The sequence below is a fragment of the Asparagus officinalis genome, chromosome 8, assembly GCF_001876935.1.
Source record: "Asparagus officinalis chromosome 8, Aspof.V1, whole genome shotgun sequence".
Lineage (NCBI taxonomy): Eukaryota > Viridiplantae > Streptophyta > Magnoliopsida > Asparagales > Asparagaceae > Asparagus > Asparagus officinalis.
Window position 1 is genome coordinate 120,800,346 of NC_033801.1, and position 21,025 is coordinate 120,821,370.

At 45.3% G+C, this 21,025-nt stretch overlaps 1 pseudogene; it reads right to left on the reverse strand.

The window, feature by feature from the left end:
* Positions 6,269-6,883, reverse strand: LOC109821813 (annotated as a pseudogene).

Genomic DNA, 21,025 nt, shown 5'->3' on the forward strand with positions numbered 1-21,025 from the left:
TTTGCAGGGCCATCAGCTTAATGGATGTGAGTCGAGACTTAAAACAGATGCGCCAAAGACAAGTCTCAAAGACTTAGTCAAAAATGCACGGAAGCCACTTCCATGTCTTAAGTCAAAACGTTGAGATCAGACCCGCGATGCAAAAACCGAACGCCGAGGGTCCACCCCCACATTCCAGAAGCAGGATTATGGCGCATACCTTCACACAGGTCCTGCGTAGAAAATCCCTTCAACCAAGCTGCCTTCGAAGCGAGTGCAGAGAACAACTCCTTTGTGACAAGAAATCAACAGCTCCAAAATCGGAGTTGAGATCCAAAGTATTCCGAAAATTCGTCCCAGTCAACCGCGAACTTTCGAAAACTTTGGAGGGGGTTCTGTAGGCTGTCTAAAAATCACAATAGATAGTTGATCCCCCATCAAACACCGATGATGGAAGTTACAATCTGACGACTTCCAGAAGGCTACAATTTGAGGACTTTCACGTAGAAGGTTACAATCTGACGACATTCACGACAACTGATGAAAGCTCTAATTCAACAGCATTCACAATCAACATCGGGAGTTACAATCTGACGACTCTCATATTTTCAAAGAGCCAAGACAAAGATTACAAGAGGACGATTTGTGCAAAGCTCTAGCAAAAGAGACTACAAATTGACGGTCTCTTCATATTAGAATGCAAATATCTCTCTAACCGTGAGGAATTTGGCGAAACGGAGGAAGCGAACCAAAGCCTTAGGCTAGGTTCGGATGGCCCCGTCTCGTCGAGATAGCCGATTTTCATATATAATTCGTCCAATTCCGACTTACGGTTTGAAAGTTATGACTTGTTCTTCGTAGCAAGTTATGTTCTGAGGTCCGTCTGCAAGACTGGACTTCGTCAGAACATTGGACTTAGCCAGCCTGAAACAGGCCAACTGTGCGTTTACGGGCCCAGCTGTGCGTTTTCAGCCTCAACTGTGCGTTTTCAGCTCCAGCTGTGCGTTTTCAGCCTTAACTGTGCGTTTACGGGCCCAGCTGTGCGTTTTCAGCCTCAACTGTGCGTTTTCAGCTCCAGCTGTGCGTTTTCAGCCTTAACTGTGCGTTTACGGGCCCAGCTGTGCGTTTTCAGCCTCAACTGTGCGTTTTCAGCCCAGCTGTGCGTTTTTCAGCTCTAGCTGTGCGTTTTCAGCCCCAGCTGTGCGTTTTCAGCCTCAACTGTGCGTTTTCAGCCCAGCTGTGCGTTTTTCAGCTCTAGCTGTGCGTTTTCAGCCCCAGCTGTGCGTTTTCAGCCTCAACTGTGCGTTTTCAGCCCAGCTGTGCGTTTTTCAGCTCTAGCTGTGCGTTTTCAGCCCCAGCTGTGCGTTTTCAGCCTCAACTGTGCGTTTCAGGTCCAGAAACGCACAGTTCGGGCCCAGAACGCTGTTTTCAGCGTTTGACTCGTTCAAGCACGATTTGAACGGTTCCAGAACCGTTTTCTCCCCAAGATTTTAGGGGATCACTACCCTATCATGGAGAGATTTATGGGGGGCAGTTACACCCCATTAAACCCTCATTAAGGAGAGATTTAAGGGGGCGGTTACACCCCTAAATCCCCTATAAATAGGGGGAAACTCAACTGAGTTCAGGGGCTCTTTTTTGGCTGACATTTTGGGGATCCTTGATCGGGCATCTTTGAGCTTTCTGCAGCAACAGAGAGCTTTGGAGATCAGCGACTTGAAGGAGCTCTTGAATCATTTTGGAAGGCTTTGATTGAAGCCTTTGAAATCATTCGGCCTTGGCTTATTAACCGACTTTCGGTTAAATCAACTCTTCCATAGAGTTTCAAACTCGTTCAGAGTTATCAACTCATTCAGAGTTATCAACTCGATCAGAGTTCAAAACTTGCTCTGCAAGTTCTTCTAAAACTCACTCTGAGTTATTAACTCGTCAAGAGTTATTTTTAAGACTTGCCACGCAAGTGCTCCACAGCGTCAAATCGTGAGGAGAAAACTACGTTCCAGTGAATCAAGACGTGCGGATCGTCAACGAGAAGCAAACTCGACGCGAGCATTCGAGGGAGGCATCTCATCGCCACCGTGAAGAACCCAGAATTAAACAAAGGGGAGAATCAAATTCATTCTCCTCTCTTTTGTAATCGGAATCCAAATTGTAATTGATTTTGAGAGGAATACAAGTCAAATTTTCTTTCATTGTCTTTTTACTGCAATTTTCCAACAAACAGCGAGCAATGGAGCATTCTCTTGGCATCCTCTTAATATAGAATGACGATGCCGACCATGAACAAGACATCTATTACCAATGTAGAACCTTGCAGGGAGCTGAACGACGATACCTCATGGTCAAAAAGGAGTGTTTGGCCTTGCTGTTTTCCATCCAGAAAATACAACACTATCTGGTTGGTCAAACCATACACGTCATCTCTCGAATGAATCCTATCAGAGTCGTCATGACCCAGCTTGGATCCTTAAATTAGCTGCCGACAAGATGGGCACTCCTGTTGTCTCAATACGACATACACTTTATGCCACCGAAATCCGTCAAAGTACAAGTAATTTACGATCTCATGGCCAGTCATCCGCTTGTGTCAAAGATTGGCCTATTCGAAGCAATGCCGGATGAAACCCACGAGGTTAATGCAACCTCGCAGGAAGAAGTTTGGCGATTGTACTTCGACAGAGCATCTCACGTAGGCACAAGCGGGTCTATCATCGCTGGAGTGAGGGTGGTCTTGGTTTCTCCGTGAAACCACATATTACCTCGAGGTTTCTCCTTAACTGAGCTATGTACTAACAACGTGGCTGAGTAAAACATACTACTCATTGGACTAGGCTTCGCCAAGGAGTTGGGGGTGAATCATCTCGAAGCTTACGGTGACTCTCAGCTCATTGTTAGACAGATGACAGGGGGATACGAGGTCAGAAATGATGACTTAATCTCATGTTATGAAGCCGTTATCAAACTAGTCGAATCATTCGAAAGCTTCCGCATTGAGCACATGATTCATTCTAAGAACATGCACGCAGATGCCCTAGCATCATTAGCATCTAACCTAGCTCAACCACTAGGAACCAGTCAGCGCGTCACCGTCGCAAGCTGGCAACTCTTTCGACTGGAGCATATTCTGTAAGCGAGTGCAACTCACCAGGCTACGGGTCAGCTCGAGCTGAGAGATTGGTATTTTCCAATAATCGACTACGTCTTATATGACATACTACCCGAAGACGTAAAGGATCAAGATTCTGTTCGCAGACACGCTCCAAGATTCTACTATGATTCGACAACAAAGGTGTTGTATCGTAAGACCTACAACGGTATGTTGCTTCGATGTCTCTCCATGACAGAAACACAGGAAGCCCTACGGGAAGCCCATGACGGTACCTGCGACGCTCACCAATCCGGACCTAAGCTCTAGGATTACTTGTGAAGGATGGGCTATTATTAGCCCAGGATGATCCACGACGTTGTCACTTATGCCAAGCGTTGTCATGCATGTCAAATCCATATTAACTACATTCACAACCCACAGAAGACATGCATCCGACAGCAACTTCGTGGTCATTTGATACATGGGGGATGGATGTCATCGGACCGATATCTCCACCATCAGCCAAAGGTCATCGCTTCATCCTTGCGATAACCGACTAGTTCTCTAAGTGGACCGAAGCCGTTCTCTTAAGAGAAGTCAAAGTCGGTGATGTAATCAAGTTCATCAAATATCACGTTGTCTAACGATATAGTGTCCCAAGACGTATCATTCATGATAACGGATCATAATTTGTTAGTCATGCATTCACTTGATTCTGTGACAAGTTCAGAATACATAACCTGACATCCATGGCTTATAATCCATCAGCAAATAGACTAGTCAAGGCTTTCAACAAGACGATCATCAAGATCATGACCAAGCTGACATCTAACAGCAAGCACGACTAGAATGAAAAGCTTCGTGAAAGCTTATGGGTGTGTCGTACCACGGTTCGTATACCAACCAGTACCACAACTTACTCTCTGGTATACGGTTGCGAAGTCGTGCTACTGCTAGAGATTCAGATTCTGTCCCTATGCGTCGCACTCGTAACAGGGATGACGACTGAAGAAAGTCATCGATGACGTCTTGTGGAATTGGAGGCATTAGATAAGAAGCGGCTCGAAGCTCAATAATACAATAAGTTCTATCAAGGCCGAATCTCCAAGGCTTTCGACAAGAAAGTCAAGCACAGATCTTTCAAGGAAGGAGAGTTGGTCCTTGTTGTTCGACGACCTATGATACTTAACTCCAAAAAGAAAGGAAAATTCTAACCTAAATGGGAAGGGTCATTCGTGATAGAGACAGTCTATTCTAATAGAGCTTAACGCCTCATCTAACCGAATGGCGATAAGATCATGATGCCTATCAACGACAAATTCCCAAAGAAGTACTACCCATAATCTTCCTTCAATCCTTCATTTACTCTGACAAATATATGAGTATAAACTGCTTCTTCATATACTCCGACAAGTATACGAGTATAAACTACTTCTTCATTTACTCCGACAAGTATACGAGTATAAACTTCTTCTTCATTTACTCTGACAAGTGCACGAATATAAAATGCTACTTCATTTCCTCCAACTAGCGTGGCTAAACTGCTCCTTCTCTCCCACTAGTGCATGAGGGTAAACTACTCCTTACCTCCGACTGATATACGAGGTTAAACTGTGCCCTACACTTCCACTTTGACCAAACCTTCCTACAGTTAGGACTAAAGCCGAAATCCTCACTCGATTCATTCCATGAACAAGAGGTCTACCAAATGGAATGATCAGACCTTTAAACAGTTAGGATCGTCTCAAACCCCCACTTAGTAAAACCTCCAGATAGTTAGAGCTAAAGCCAAATTTCCCCTACTGATCCTCTTCAACAGGATGACGAGCCCACTCCGACTATCACGTTAACAATCATATCTGACAAAAATAACTTATCGTCTGTCTTTAATAGAGCGATGGATCCCCAAAATAGTGTTCAAATCACAAGTACCCAAATTCTGTCAAGTTAACACTACACATCTGATAATCAACTTACCAATCCTCTTCAATAGGATGATAAGTCCTCAAAGTCGCTCCGATCATGACAATCTAATTTTCTTATCAATCCTCTTTAATACGATGGTAAGTCCTCAAAGTCACTCCGATCATAACAATCTAATTTCCTTACCAATCCTCTTCAATAAGATGATAAGTCCTCAAAGTCGCTCTGATCATGGCAATCCAATTTTCTTACTAATCCTCTTCAATAGGATGGTAAGTCCTCAAAGTCGCTTCGGTCGCGACAATCCAATTTTCTTACCAATCTTATTCAATAGGATGGTAAGTTCTCAAAATCGCTTCTATCATGACAATCCCATCATGTTAACATTAAACCTCTGACAAAATCCCCCACCAATCCTCTCTGATAGGATGGTGGGTCCATAAAACTATCACATTAACGATAACCTATGATAGCCAACTTCGTCATTCCTGCAAATGACATTGTCCGATCAGTCGTCACACTTATACGTCCCTGAACGATCTGATCCATTCTGTACGTTCGAATATTCTTAGAACAATTGATGGGTAGTAGCCTACCATGCGATGTGCTACTATATCAATCAATCGTCACACTTCTATGTCCATGAACGATTTGATTATCCCAACACTATCATTCCCGCAAATGGCGTTATTTGTCGATAACATCCTACCAAGCGATATGCCTTATCGATTCACGAATAGCGACCTACCAAGCGATGAGTCATTATTCGGACCCTCTCCCGATCGCTCACGCAAGTAATCGGCCATTTCGGGCTAAGTTGTTACACTTAACGACACAACCCAACTTAATTACGACTTAACGGCTATGATTAACCTAACCCAATGCCTTGAACGGCTAAGGGTAGGAAAGAAATTTTAGCATTAAGTCTAAAAGAAACTTTTTGATAGCTCGTCATACTGAGGGGAATAGTATGGCTAGCCCGATTCAAACAGTAACTAGGGCTAAGCACGGTTCGGTTCGGCTCAGTTTTTATCAAATTTTAAACAACCGAACCGAACTGCCCACTATTCAAAACTGAACCGAACCATTGCATGTCGGTTCGGTGCGGTTCGGTTCGGTTTGTTCAGTTGTAACTTCATCAGACTTTCAATAGTCTAGCAGGAAACTATATGCAAAACTTGAATATGTTCCAAACAATAGATTAACCAGTGGCAATTCATATTCATGATAAATTGAAAAGGACTTGAAATTGAAAAGAGAAGTCAATGAGGGACTTACTTATAAACTAGCCCCATCGAACAACTATGACGGCAGTAAGATACTATCCACAGTCAGACTACAGACCAGAGTATCATCAAGAACCGTCTCCGCAATGCGAGAACTCCTCATTCCAGTCTTCAAGCTCACATCATCGCCATGAGAACTCACAGTCAGATCAAACTTGCCAGCTCCACTGGTGGCGATGGGATGATCGGTTCCCTTTAACGACGCCTTCGAAGAATAACTCGGCAGCGCATGGTACTGCAGCAATGTCACAAGCTCAGTGCTACTGAGCTTGTTCAGATTCGAAACCCCCTTAGCCTTGAAAGCCTCATCGCTAGGCGCAAACAGTGTCAGCCCCTTGTCCTCAACAGCCTCGAACATCTTCAGACCTCCCGAGCTCTCGACGAGACCAGCAAAAGTATTGCACCCGGCTTTGTCAAGAAGAGTGGTGATGTTGGTGGTGGCAGTGGAGGGAGCGTCAAGAAGACCGGGGAAAGTAATGGGATCGGAGATCTCAAGAATAGAGATGTTGTAGGGGATTTGCTTGACGGACTTGGTGTAGTCGGCGACGAGCTTGGAGCCGAGGGCGGAGCCATGGCAGATCTGGAGGCGGCTGCAGCCATGGCCGACTTAGACAGATTCGGCGCAGGGATGGCCAGATTTGGACGAGGGAGAGATGTATTGATGCGGCATAAACATGCACCAAAAATTATTGCAAGGACAAGGATGGTCGGAGCCAAGGTTGGAGGCGGCGGCGACTGGATCTGAGGTTGGAGAAGAGGAGAGTTAGGTTTAGGGCTGGTGGAGTTTGGGATTTTATAGTAAGTGAAGAACACGGGTCGGGTAATAGAAAATGGGTATGGGTTATGGGCGATCGGTTTGGGTGGTTCGGGTTGAAAGATTTTCAACCCAACCCAAACCGATTTAGAACTAAAACCGAACCGAACTGCTAATTTTCGGTCGGTTCGGTCGGTTTTTTTGGTTTGGACCGAACCGTGTACACCCCTAACGGTAACCATTAAAGGCAAATCAAACCCGTTGGTAGCTGGGGATTTGATAAAAATCTTAAGTGTCGGTCAACAAGAGAGGAGAGTGCACAAGTTATTTGAGATGTGATGATCGGATAACAAATTCAAAACTTCATTCATAAGCTGATTTTGAGATAATACATTCAAACAAAGTTATGACAATACATTCAAACAAAGTCATGACAATACATTCAAATAAAGAAAATAAAGACGTCTCAAAATCAACCCTGTCGAGCTTAATCTAGCAAACTGAAGGATGCAAGCTCAGCCTTAACAGCAGCCAGCCTCTTCGCCCGGTCGGCATGGAGCTGCTCCTCAGCTTCCTTCTGGAGCTCGGCCTCAGCAAGAGCATCAGCATCAGTAGCAGCCGTGTCTTCTCAATGCAGCGCATGGAGAGCTTCCATCACTTCTCTATAAGCACCATGAACTCTGGTGCTCTCGAGCTTAAAGTCCTTCAGGATCGCCTCTCCCTGTGCGGTCCCGACCCCGCTACGCTCAACAATGTTGTTGTAAGCATCCATCTTGGTCTACAAATGACATTTTCGCTCACAGAAGTTTGTGACAATAACCTCCTGCTCCGATATCCTCTTCTCTCAAGCTTTACACTCACGAAAAACTTTGATCCGAGCTTCGATTATGAGTGGTGCTACCTCATCATGTAGGTCGATGAACACCAATCCCTCCAAGCGATGCATGGCTTCCTCCAGGCGAATGACCTTTTCCTCACAACGCCTAGCCAGCCCAATACCACCTATGCACTGGATGTCATTCAGGCTATCAGCTATGAAGGGGTAGAAGTAAAAGAAGGTGCCCACCCAATGCTAACTGTTTGCGGTAAAAGTTGATGTTTTCATTGCTACCGAATCTATTATAACTTTAGTCGTTACAATAAACTCGAATGAAATAAAAAGTTGACCTTTTTATAAGATCTCCTTACATAATAAAAATAAAAAAAGTTTATAACTTTATCAAACAAACGCAGAGATCATTTATCGGTCTTCTTCTTGCGTGGGTGTCTTTGCCTGTGTTGGGGTTTATCCGTGGACCACCGTCGATCAGATCTGATTACTAAAAAATTAGGCAGAGCTTCGTTGATTCGCGAAGGAATCAAGAAACCGTACCGCTTATCTCGGCAACGGCGAGATAATTGCTCTTCTTAAGATTATCGCGACGGAATAATCTTAAGGAACAAACCCGGGGAGCTGCAGATCTGAAGAATCTCTCTCTCTTGTGTTAAAGAACTCGATCCGATCTCTCCTCCTCCTCTCTGAAATCCGTGCACCTTCAGTCTTCAATCCGGCAGGGCTTCGCCTAATCTCCAAAATTCTAGATCCGAAAAAATAAGGCTCCAGTGCTTGTATTTATAGGCACGGGACGAAATCAGGTTGGAGACACCCTTGGGTGTCTCAACCAGGGCCGAGACACCCTTGGGTGTCTCGCTCGTGCCGAGACACCTCGGGTGTCCCAGTTCAGCCTGAGACGCTCCGTTATGCCTGTTCGTTTATTTTCGCCGTAACTTCTTCATCCGAACTCGGATTTGAACGATTCAAAGTGTGTTGGAAATCCGATGAGGAGTTCTATAAGCTCAATGATTAGATCATCTGTGGAATAAATGAGACACGAAGGGTATTTCGCCCTTTTGTAAGCGACGCGGGGCTCCCGCTCAGTTCGTATTCTCGTTATTCTGAAACTCCGTTGCTTCACGTAGTTCGTCGATTCACTTCAAGTGTTCGTCGACGTTAATCGAGCTTTTGTAAACTGGATAGTGACGTTCATCGTGTTTTCTTAGCACTGAGCCGTTCGTGGAGACCTATAGGCAATTTTCGATGCCTACAGATACCCCCTTCAAAGCGTTCCAGACTCGTTTCTTTTGTAAAAAAGGCTGGAATACTTTGGATGTGATTGGTCCAACCTTCAGTCGGTGTGAAGGACCTATAGTTAGCTTCGATTCTTGACTCCTTCGATTTTCAGTCTATTCAATGCTTTGACGAATAGCTGAAGTCCTTCCGGCGCTGCGTTTATCGTCTGGCCGTCGTCAAAGTCTCAAATCTAAAACTGATGAGTTGAGTTTGGCTCGTGTCATCGAGTTAACCTTGAACTGACTACCTCCGTCATGATATATTGACTCGCGTTGACTTTTTGATCGTAACGCGTTGACTACCGTTGACCTAGGGTTACGCGTTGACCGGCGTTGACCTTAGGGTTTTGAACATCGTGCTTTGACTTTTTGACCGCAACGCGTTGACTAGTGTTGACCTAGGGTTACGCGTTGACCGGCATTGATCTTAGGGTTTTGAACATCGTACGTTGACTTTTTGATCGCAACGCGTTGACTGACGTTGACCTAGGGTTTTAAACGTCGTACGTTGACTTTTTGACCGCAACACGTTGACTGGCGTTGACCTAGGGTTACGCATTGATCGGCATTGACCTTAGGGTTTTGAACGTCATACGTTGACTTTTTGATCGCAACGCGTTGACTGGCGTTGACCTAGGGTTACGCGTTGACCGGCGTTGACCTTAGGGTTTTGAACGTTGTATGTTGACTTTTTGATCGCAACACGTTGACTGGCATTGACCTAGGGTTACGTGTTAACCGGTGTTGACCCTAGGGTTTTGGACGTCGTACGTTGACTTTTTAATCGCAACGCGTTGACTGATGTTGACCTAGGGTTACGCGTTGACCGGCGTTAACCATAGGGTTTAAATTGTCATACGTTGATACAGTTTATACTCGTACGTTTATTGGAGTATACACAGTTTAAGCTCTTAAGGTATTGGAGCATGGTGGTCCCAAGTGTCGAGGCTGTAGGATCAACTGTTAAAGCTAATTCATCTGCATGTGTGGATCTTATCTTAATATTGTTGGATAATCAAGTCACGAGACCAACTAACGGAGCTGATGCGTCAATGACTCACATTTATAGAATTTTTGGTAAATCCTTAGCCATCAACGGGTTTGATGGGCCTTTACCGACTACCGTTTGAGTCGGGCTAGCATGCAGATTGTTTAAGTCCATTCCGTATGTGACGTTAAGCTAAAAGAGTTAACCCTTTTAGTGCTACGATATTGAATACGTAGACTTCGTCTTTCTCCTGTGAAAAGACTAAACAGCGATGTGCATCAGATGTTGACTTAGGATTTTTGGCAAATCCTCAGCCCTCAACAGATTTGACGTGCTCTTACTGATTACCGTTTGAATCGGGCTTACATGCGGATTGTTTTAAGCCCGTTCCGCATATGACGTTGTGCGAAAGGAATGAACTCCCTTAGACTTGATGCTACGACTTCGAATACGTAGACTTCGCCATTATTACAGGAATAGGCTACCCGACAACGTGTGTTAGGCGCTAACTTATCCTTACTTAGGATTCAGGATAAAAGTCCCCAGACTCGGATTCTGGTGTCTTCTTCAATCGGTAAAAGACTAAACCGACGACGCATGTTAGGTGTTGGCTTATCCCTGCTTAGGCTTTGGGATAAAATTACCCATGCGTGTGAGGTATGGATTATGGTGTTATTAATAACAACATGCCACAATGTTGAATATGTGATCTTCTGTCCTTTTTACGGTCAAAGACTAACCGGCAACGCGTGTTAGGCGTTGACTTATCCCTACTTAGGCTTCAGGATAAAATTCCCCAGACTGGAATTCTGGTGTCTTCTTCAATCGGTGAAAGACTAAACCGGCAAAGCGTGTTAGGCGTTGACTTATCCCTACTTAGGATTCGAGATAAAATTCCCCATACCTGTGAAGCACGGATTTTGGGAGTTGAAAAAAGTGGTGTCTTCTCTTGGGGCAAAGACGAACCCGAAATGGAAGAGAAAGAATTTTATATTCTATCTCCTGACACTGAAGAAGAAGAATTTTATATTCTATCTTCAGCTAGAAAAGAGACTCGAGGTGGGATTTCCACCCCCAGAATCCGGAAAGGTGAAACTAAGAGTGGGATCTCCACTCCGAGAATCAAAAAGATTCAGATAACCCTAACTGTCGGAAGGTTTGATTACCAAACTAAAGATGAATTTCTCGTTTATCGAGAGTGAATTGTGGTTTTGGTCCTAACTGTAGGAAGGTTTGACCAAGCGGGAGTTTGAGATGACCCTAACTGTAGGAAGGTTTGATCACTCGATTTGAAAATAGACCTCTCGTTCATTGGAGAAATCGAGAGAGAATTTTGGTTTTGGCCCTAACTCTAGGAAGGTTTGACCGAGTGGGATGTTTGAGACGATCCTAACTGTAAGAAGGTTTGATCGCTCGATTTGTGGATCTCTCGTTCATTGGAGGAATCGAGAGGAGATTTTGGTTGTGGTCCTAACTGTAAGAAGGTTTGACCAGGTAAACACTGGGAGTGGGAGTACAAATCATAGTAGGAGTGATGACTCATACAAATCACTCAGTAGGGGTTCTTAGTGTCAAGTGATAAGGACTTAACACGAAGGGGTTTGACAATTCGTCAAAGATTGACAGATCAAAATTCCAAGTATTATGTCCGGAATTTAATAATGGGAATGTTGAATGCAGAAACACATAGAAGTTTGAGTGGTTTCAACCAAAAGGAATTTTAGTGGTCCCACCGTCAATTAGTCTGATCGGTGGGGGATTTTGTGGTGGAAGACTGTGAGTTTTCAAACACCAATGGGAATTTCGTGAGGAAAGATTGATCCAACGAAGTGATCGAATCTCACTGTGAGTTTTCAAACACCAATGGGAATTTCGTGAGGAAAGATTGATCCAACGAAGTGATCGAATCTCGTCTCAGCAAAAGAGTGTTCGAAAATCACAGCGGGGGTTTAGTGTTTATCACTTTGTTTGTAATGATCGGGTTATCCCTAAGAAAATTACATATAGTATTCTTCCGGGAACTTCCCGTTACATGAATCATCCACCCCCAGCTTCTTCACGAAACTGGGTTTATCATTGCATTCGGTTACATGATCGGGTTATCCTTAAGAATATTACATATAAAAATTCTCCAGGAACTTCCCGTCAACGGTAGGAAACAGTTTAGACTCATATACCAATTGGAGTATCAGGAAGCAGTTTAACCTCTTATACCGGTTGGAGGATTGAGAAGCAGTTTATATTCTTATACTTGTCGGAGTCTAGGAAGGAGCAGTTTATACTCTTATACTTATCGGAGTGTTGTCGTTCTCATTTGGCTTATCCTAGCGCTATGACGCCGGCTTCAACCAAGGTTTGGATGATATTCTTTAAAGTAAAGCAAGTCTTGGTGGGATGGAGGATCCTCCTATGGTACGCGCAGTACTTCAGATCCATAGTATTGTCAGCTTCCTCCTGATTTGTGATGGGTGGCAGTTTAATCTTGTTGTTTTCAAGAAGGGTCTCGAAGATGGTTGGAACGTCTTCATCCTTGAATGAGTACTCTTTTTGGAGCCTCGAATCTGAAGTCTTCTGCTATCTTCAGGGTTGCTGTTGCGACGTCTGATTAACATCAACAACCATTGTAGGTGCCTTCCCTTCCTCATGGGAAATGAGACTCGGATTCAGAGGGTTAGCCATCGGTTGGCTTCTTTCGACCTTCCTCCTTCTGAGAAAGCGTTCGGCCTGCTCTCCACGCACCTTCAACTCTTTCCAGGTATTGAGCGGCTCGACTCCCATAACGTCCAAGATATTAATGGACAAGTTGTTATGACAGGTCTGCAAGATGAATTCCTCCATGACGGGATCCTTGCAGTTCATTGCCTGATTGCGGAAGCGTTTGATGAAGGTATCCACCGACTCTCCGTCTTTTTGTTTCTCATCGAAGAGTGTCCTGATCGACACTTCGGCATCATCATCGAAGAAATGAGCGAGGAACATGCTCTCCAGGTCCTCCTAGCTTTTGATGCTTCCGGGCTTGAGACGGCGGTACCAATCGAAGGCAGGCCCGCGAAGGGTGCCAACGAATGACCGCACCATCAAGGGCTCGTTGCTAGAAATCATGCCCAAGTGAGACTTAAAGTAGATTAGATGCTGAGTGGTGAGCCCTTCCCGTCGAACGGCGTGAAGTTGATCAGGTTGAACTTCGCCGGATACGGGATCGAATCCCACTCCCGTCGAACGGCGTGAAGTTGATCAGGTTGAACTTCGCCGGATACGGGATCGAATCCCACTCTTTCGAGTAAGGACATGGAATGCCGGTCTTCTTTACCTCTTGAGCAGACATTAAAGCATTAATTTTGCTCTCGAGGTCCTTCATCTTTTCGTCCTCATCTATATCTTGTTTTGGACAATTTTCGAGAGGAATAATGCGGCCACCCCCAGTGTTATCATCATTGGTGGGTCCACCCCCATCGTTATTATTTTTAGTGGGACCACCCCCAGTGTTGTGTTCATCCACATCTGAATCGCTACCTGCTTGGTTAGCAGTGCTGCGACGGATGGACTCACCTAGATGATTCGATAAAGCTCGAATTTGTTGGTCGTGCATTTGTCTCATCTCCTGCATAGCCATTTCCACTTCGATCTTGAATGCTTCTTTCTGCTTAGCTAAAGCATCCTCAACCATTTTGGCTACTTCCTTGGTGTTGATCATAAACACCTCACGAGATTGTCCGGGACTGGATACGGTAGCCTCTGAAGCGACTGCCGAGCAAGCGTCTGACGCTTCATCGTCCGAGGATAGTCCTCTGGTCATCCTCAAATAATCTCTACGTCTAGTAGTCCCTGCACGTAGCCGAGTTAAACGATGTGATATGAGGGGGTCTGAATCAGAAGGTCGGGTAGATTTCCTCTTATCAGTCACGTTGGCGATGACTACGGATTGTTCAGAACCGACGGCTTCTAATTAAAGCCGAGACATTAGTTGGACTATCCCCGAATTGACTCTCTTTCCTGAGGAGAAATCGGGGTTAGAAGTAATCGGAGACTTCCCCTTATCGACCATATTGATGGTGAATGCTGGGAGTTCGTCTTCTCGATTGGCTGATTGCCTCTTGCTAAAATGCCTTGATTTGGGTTTCAATGCTTCTACGGAGATACTCTCGAATATCGAGACCCTCCGTGGAGCGGTCTTGGGGTAGCTACACGCTGATAATACTGTCCTGATAATTTTGGTACACGGACAGTGAGAGTCCGTTTCTCGGGTACTTCTCTTTCGAGATTTATTCGTACCCCCAGCTCGATAGTACAACTCATCAATGTTACGGTCAGAGCAACCTATCGGCTATTTACATAAATTCTCAGGTATAACGTATTCTTCTATCTGACGCATTTTCATCTGAGTAAACATCGCCTTGTTGGCGCCGACGGGAGTCACATGCTTGGAATCACACCTTTGTGAGGGTGAAACCTTAACGTGCTCCTGGTTTTCTGCACGCACCCCCAAGCGGACTGTTGTAGAAATTAATTTGTTTGGAGGTCGCGTACGACCCCCAGTCCGGATGTTTGTTCGAAGCTCCTTCAATGGTCCCAAGCGTTCCTTAATAGGTGCTTTGCCTCGATCCTCGGGTAGAGAGCCAATGCGATCCTTCAATGGGATTCTAGATTTGGAGAGACCCACGCTATCATAGGGCTTCACCAGAAGTGCGGGAGCAGGATCTGGAGTTGACGAAGGCCGGAGAGCAACGTCGCCTGCTTTTGCCCTAGGTGCTGATTTAGCTTTTGGCATCCAAACTTGTTTGGATCTCGGCGATCTCTTAACTGCCTCGTCCTTTTGCATTTCCTGTGCTTTTCACGCAAGGATCCGGGCATGCGCAAGCAAGGCGCGGTGCTTCTGGATTCTCTCCTCGAGAGTAGAGTGGGTTCGTTTGACACGAACCCATTCGTTAATCGGAGGTTGGGAGGAGGATCCCGATGCTGGTCGTGGCGATAGATTAGCCACTTGGCGCTTTTTGAATTCCAAATCTGCTTGGTAATGGAGTCCATCCACCTGATCCAAAGCCTTGGCGAATTGGCACGTGAGGCGTTGGCGTTTCCTTTGACGTGCTCTCTTTGATAGAGTTGGCGCGCCTTCAGCAGTCGGCTCCTTGATCGCGAAGGAGTTCAGATCTGCAGATCTGGTCTCATCGGATGCTGGCGGGTCGTTGCAAATCGCAACTGTAGCATCGATTACGGGGATATCAACTTCTCGGGTCTTCAGATCTGGAGACCGACGGATCTTCTGGGAGCTGCAAGGAGAGGCAGATCTGGAGGAGGAGGAGGAGACATACTCCTCGAACTTCTGCTGGTCGAACTCGTATTCGACCTCTTCGAGCACCGGGATCTTGATCGTCGGCTGCGGCACGACAGCTTCGGCAGCGAAGCTGTTGGCTCCCACTGTGGTCGCCAGTTTATTTGCGGTGAAAGTTGATGTTTTCATTACTACCAAATCTATTACAACTTTAGTCGTTATAATAAACTCGAATGAAATAAAAAGTTGATCTTTTTATAAGATCTCCTTACACAATAAAAATAAAAAAAAGTTTACAACTTTATCAAACAAACGCAGAGATCGTTTATCGGTCTTCTGCTTGCATGGGTGTCTTTGCTTGTGCCGGGGTTTATCCGTGGACCACCGTCAATCAGATCTGATTACTGAAAAATCGGGCAGATCTTCGTTGATTCGCAAAGGAATCAAGAAACCATAGCGCTTATCTCGGCAACGGCGAGATAATTGCTCTTCTTAAGATTATCGCGACGGGATAATCTTAAGGAACGAACCCGGGGAGCTGGAGATCTGAAGAATCTCTCTCTCTTACGTTGAAAAACTCGATCCGATCTCTCCTCCTCCTCTCTGAAATCCGTGCACCTTCAATCTTCAATCCGGCAGGGCTTCGCCTAATTTCCAAAATTCCAGATCCGAAAAAATAAGGCTCCGGGGCTTGTATTTATAGGCACAGGACGAAATCAGGTTGGAGACACCCTTGGGTGTCTCAACCAGGGCCGAGACACCCTTGGGTGTCTCAGCCTTAGCCAAGACACCTTAGGGTGTCTCGCTCGTGCCGAGACACCTCGGGTGTCCCAGTTCAGCCTGAGACGCTCCGTTATGCCTGTTCGTTTGTTTTCGCCGTAACTTCTTCATCCGAACTCAGATTTGAACGATTCAAAGTGCGTTGAAAAGCCAATGAGGAGTTATATAATATCCAATGATTAGATCATCTGTGGAATAAATGATACACGAAGGGTATTTTGCCCTTTTGTAAGTGACGCGGGGCTCCCGCTCAGTTCGTATTCTCGTTATTCTGAAACTCTGTTGCTTCACGTAGTTCGTCGATTCACTTCAAGTGTTCGTCGATGTTAATTGAGCTTTTGTAAACTAGATAGTGACGTTCATCATGTTTTCTTAGCACTGAGCCGTTCGTGGAGACCTATAGGCAATTTTCGATGCCTACACTAACGATAGAGATTGCTTGTTTCATAGCATTTTCTAACCATTGGATGAGGCCCTACACGGATCTCAGGGTCCAGAGAAGCAGATTCTTAACCTGAGACTATCACAGCAATAGGCTATACCTGGGGGAGAGACCTATCATCATCAACGGGTGGCCTCCATCAAGAACCCTCTATGTTGGATGGGTCAGAAAAGCCAGACTTACACTTGGGTTGTGGGGAATATGTCCGAGCGGACGTCGGAGTGGGAAACTCCTCCTCGTCATCAGATATCAGAATGGGCTTAGGCTCTAATCTCGCTAGCCTCCTCTTTTAGGCAATCTCCTCATATCGGTCCACTTCCTCTCTCAAGAGAGGTCTCTTCCCAGAGGATCTTATATTGTGAGGCCTAACAACCAGGGTCTCCTCTCGAGCTACGAAATATGACGAGAGGAAATTAGAAACTTTGACTCAAAAGTTGAAGAATTCTCTAAGTCATTGAAAGGCGGCCTACAATGTCCAGGCGAGGTTCATTTTAACAGGCGATCTAACCAAGCTCACCTGACAGCTGAGCTCGCCTGACAAGGTAGGATCTCGCCTGATAGCTAAGCTCGCCAGAATAGTCGAACCTCACCTGAGTAGGCGAAGTTCACCAGAAGATGAACAGGAGTCTATTCATCTCCTCCATTTTTTATCACGTAGTCCTTAACTTACCATAGTGAGGTCAAGTCATGCTGGAGGTGGTTGTAGTAGCAACGGCTGAAGAAGAGGTTGTTCTCCTCCTCTTAGAAGCAATCTTCTTGGGGGCCATTTTGAGTTTGAGGAAGAATGAGGATGGGGCTCTGGTTTTCTATGAGAACTCGAGCGGAAGTTTTTCAATAGCATAGTAACCTCCCAACGAGGGAGATGAGTGCTTCATATAGGCGAATCTCAATGGCTGAGATTCACCAACTCAGTCGAAGTGAGCGGCTCATATCGCCTGTAGACGGTTCAATTCGACAGTTTGAATCGAACGACCATGAGTCAGGCGGGACGTTCATAATTCTACGTGAACGGCCGAGATCTGGCGGTTCGAGCATGATCTCTCATCGAATTGACGGTTGAGATCAAGAACGCCACTAAATCTATAGCTCAGATCGAGCGCGTGAATACAATGCGTCGCCTTAGCTGGCAAGTGCAAGAGTTCACCTACAGACACGTGGCTCGCCCACCACCGACTTGGACCTTACCTGCTAGCAAGAACTCGCTTGCATATTTGGAGCTTGCCCGCACATTTGGAGCTCACCTGTCAATAGCTTGAGCTCACCTAAAAACTCGAGCTCGCCTACACATCGTCAAGCTCGCTTGAAGAGCTCAACTCAACCAAGGGGCTCAAATTGGCCCAAACCAATGAGCAGTGATCCTCTTCATTCAAAGTGTTCCAGACCACATACAACCTGATTTAAGTCTGAAAACTTTGAAGTGGGTTTTGTAGGCAATAAAAATTTCCTTTACACAAGAGAGGTCAAACCTCGCCCATTCGAGCTCGCCTGCATGCTCAAAGCAAGCAGGGCTCACCTGTGTGCTCAAAGCAAGCAAGAGGCCAAGCCAAGCTCGCCAACACTCTTTGCTCACCTGCAAGCCAAAGCTCGCCTGCAGTGCTTAGCTTGCCAGCACAAGAAAAATTCGTCTGCACTCAATAGGCCAAGTCAAGCTCGCCAGCAAGCCAAAGCTCCCTTGTTTGTTTGGCTCGCATGCACGTGCCAAACCTCGCCAACCTCGTCTGTTTACTTGACTCGCTAGCACGAGTCAAGCTCGCCTGATTATCGAGCTCACCAACACGGGTTCGGCCTCGCTTGAACATCTTGCTCGCCCGCACAAGTGAAGTTCGCCTGCAGTGAGTTTGCCTACATGAACCTAGCTTGCCAAAGAATGCCAATTCACACGCTCGAGGGGCCCGCCAACCGACCCCGCCTATTCGCCAAGTTTGCCTGCAAGCTTGCTTGAACATTCAAGCAGCTTTCAAGCTCGCCTACAAGCCTGTCAGTCTCGCCTGAACAATGCAAGTGGTTTCTTGCTTGTAGGAGTCGGCCTACCCACTTCCCACATACTTGGTAATGAGGCATGGCTCTCCTCACCCCTATAGTGGTCACATCCCATAGCTATAGGGGGAGTATGCTACTCCTTACTTCTATTAGTGGTCATATCCTACAAATCAAGCGATGACCCATGTCATCCATTGCCTATTTATAGGACCTCTTTGCCAACATGAAAGAGGTCCAGAAGGTTCAGCATCTAGGAAGGTTGGGCAGTCTTGTTTGGTAGAACTCTCCTAGATTTTTTCTTGGATTGTTGAAGTAGACTCAATCTGAACTCTCAGATTTGAGACTCTTAGCTCTTTGCAAACTCTTGCATATTAGCCTTCTCTAAGAATTCGGTCTTTATACTCATCAAGCTCGGGTATTATCAAACTCAATCACACAAGAACTTATACTATGTACTGAAGCTCAACCGCAACTTTGATCAGATCGTCTAAGGGAAGCAAACTCGACATAGGCATCAAGGGAGGCGTCCTATCACTACCGAAGAACTCACGTTAAACAAGGAGAGCCTTCTCTCTGCTTCTGTTATAAATCTTGGATTTTATTGATTTGTAACAAACATTCAATCAATACAAATCTCGCATCGAGACTCCAACTTTTACTCCCCAACAACATCGGACCATATTAGCACCGCACACCCCCAATTACTTCACATTAAATATCAAGGTGACCTCTCCTCCACTCATCGACCGATACCTGTAAAACAGAGGCTAACATCGCCGTCATCCTATACTTAGTCGAAGTTACCATTCTACCCTTCTACCACCACTATAAATAGGGCAAATATTTTTAATAATAGGATCTTTTTCTTCACTCACTGTGCTTAAGAAATTTTATAGTTTAGTTACTTCTCCACTCAAGCTTATTACTGACTTGATCGTCGGATGAACAACCGAGAAACCCAACCCCGTCCCCTTACGATTTTCTACTTTCAGAACCAGACATTTGGAGGGTTAGAGGACCTCTGTCAACTTAATCACTTCTTTCACTAACTATTTGATATTAGCTATCAACATTGAGGAAATACAATATAAACAATGAGTGTATTATACATGTTGGGCTTTAAAATTAGTGGGATGAGATACTTTGGGTATATGAATATTTATATAAGTGAGAGGGTTTTTTAATAAGTTAGGGATAACACTTTGGGTTAAAAGAGAAAATCCCCTAAAATTAATAAGTCTATTGAGGGTAAAATGGTTAAGAAAAGTTCATCAATATTTTATCTGTCAATATCAAATTACACATATAAGTGAATTATCAAATAGTGATACCAAAGGAGGTCTATGTAACCCTAAAATCATTTCTCCCTTTCATACTTGTTATGGTGTTCACTCACCCAAGATACAGGCATTTATAAAATGATACAATAAGAATCCTAGCAAAATAACCTCAAACCCACTTGAGTGGGCCAAGCCCAACAAAGGCCTTGACCCCGCCGACTCATCAAGTCGATCTTCTTTCATGCCGACACGAATGGCAGGATCAGTCAACCCTATCGCCGAGAACGACCCACTTAGGGCACTCAACCACTCACTGGGCAATTCTCGAAGATGACTTGAGGGATATTCCCTGCTGTTGACTAAGTTGAGAACTCGGCCCAGGCCTCAAGCCTCTCCCCCAGAGCATATTTCAACACTTCAGTTCATATCGAACAAACATTATCCAGATTTTAGCCTAATGATCTCCATGACTTGTCAGCTGCCCACGTGCCTCTATGACTTATCAATCACTTCCCAGGAAATGCGGAGACATCCTCTCCCATGCCGAAGTGGCTTCCCCTCCAGTCGCTAGCCGATACCTGTAAAGCGAGGGATGATTCAGTATGCCCACGTGCATTCCGCCACACTATCAATCACTTCCCAGAAAATACGAAGACACCATCTCCCATGCCGAAGTGACTTCCCCTCTAATCACCAGCAGACACCTATAGAGCGATGGATGATTCAGTATGCCCATGTGCCTTCTGCCACGCTATCAATCACTTCCTGGAAAATGTGAAGACACTCTCTCCTATGGTGAAGTGACTTTCCCTCCAGTCTCCAGCCGACACATGTAGAGAAAAGGATGACTCACCTTCCAGCTCACACTTTGTCATCACCATTTTTATGGCCAAAGTGACCAATCTGTCATTGACGTCCTCTTTATATACAGATGCTATTCACCATAGCCAGAGGAGGGGAAGGGCCATCTAAAAAATGTTCGCAATCTAAAACCCTAAAAAGCATACATGGCACAAAAACAAGAACAGACAGTTCTTGGTCTAGACAGAGGAGCTCACGTAGATCCTTTAGGCAGAGACATTGTCATTTTAAGAACCATATTGGTTCCTGACCTTCCCCTTCCCCACTCGAGTTTCACTAACTTGAC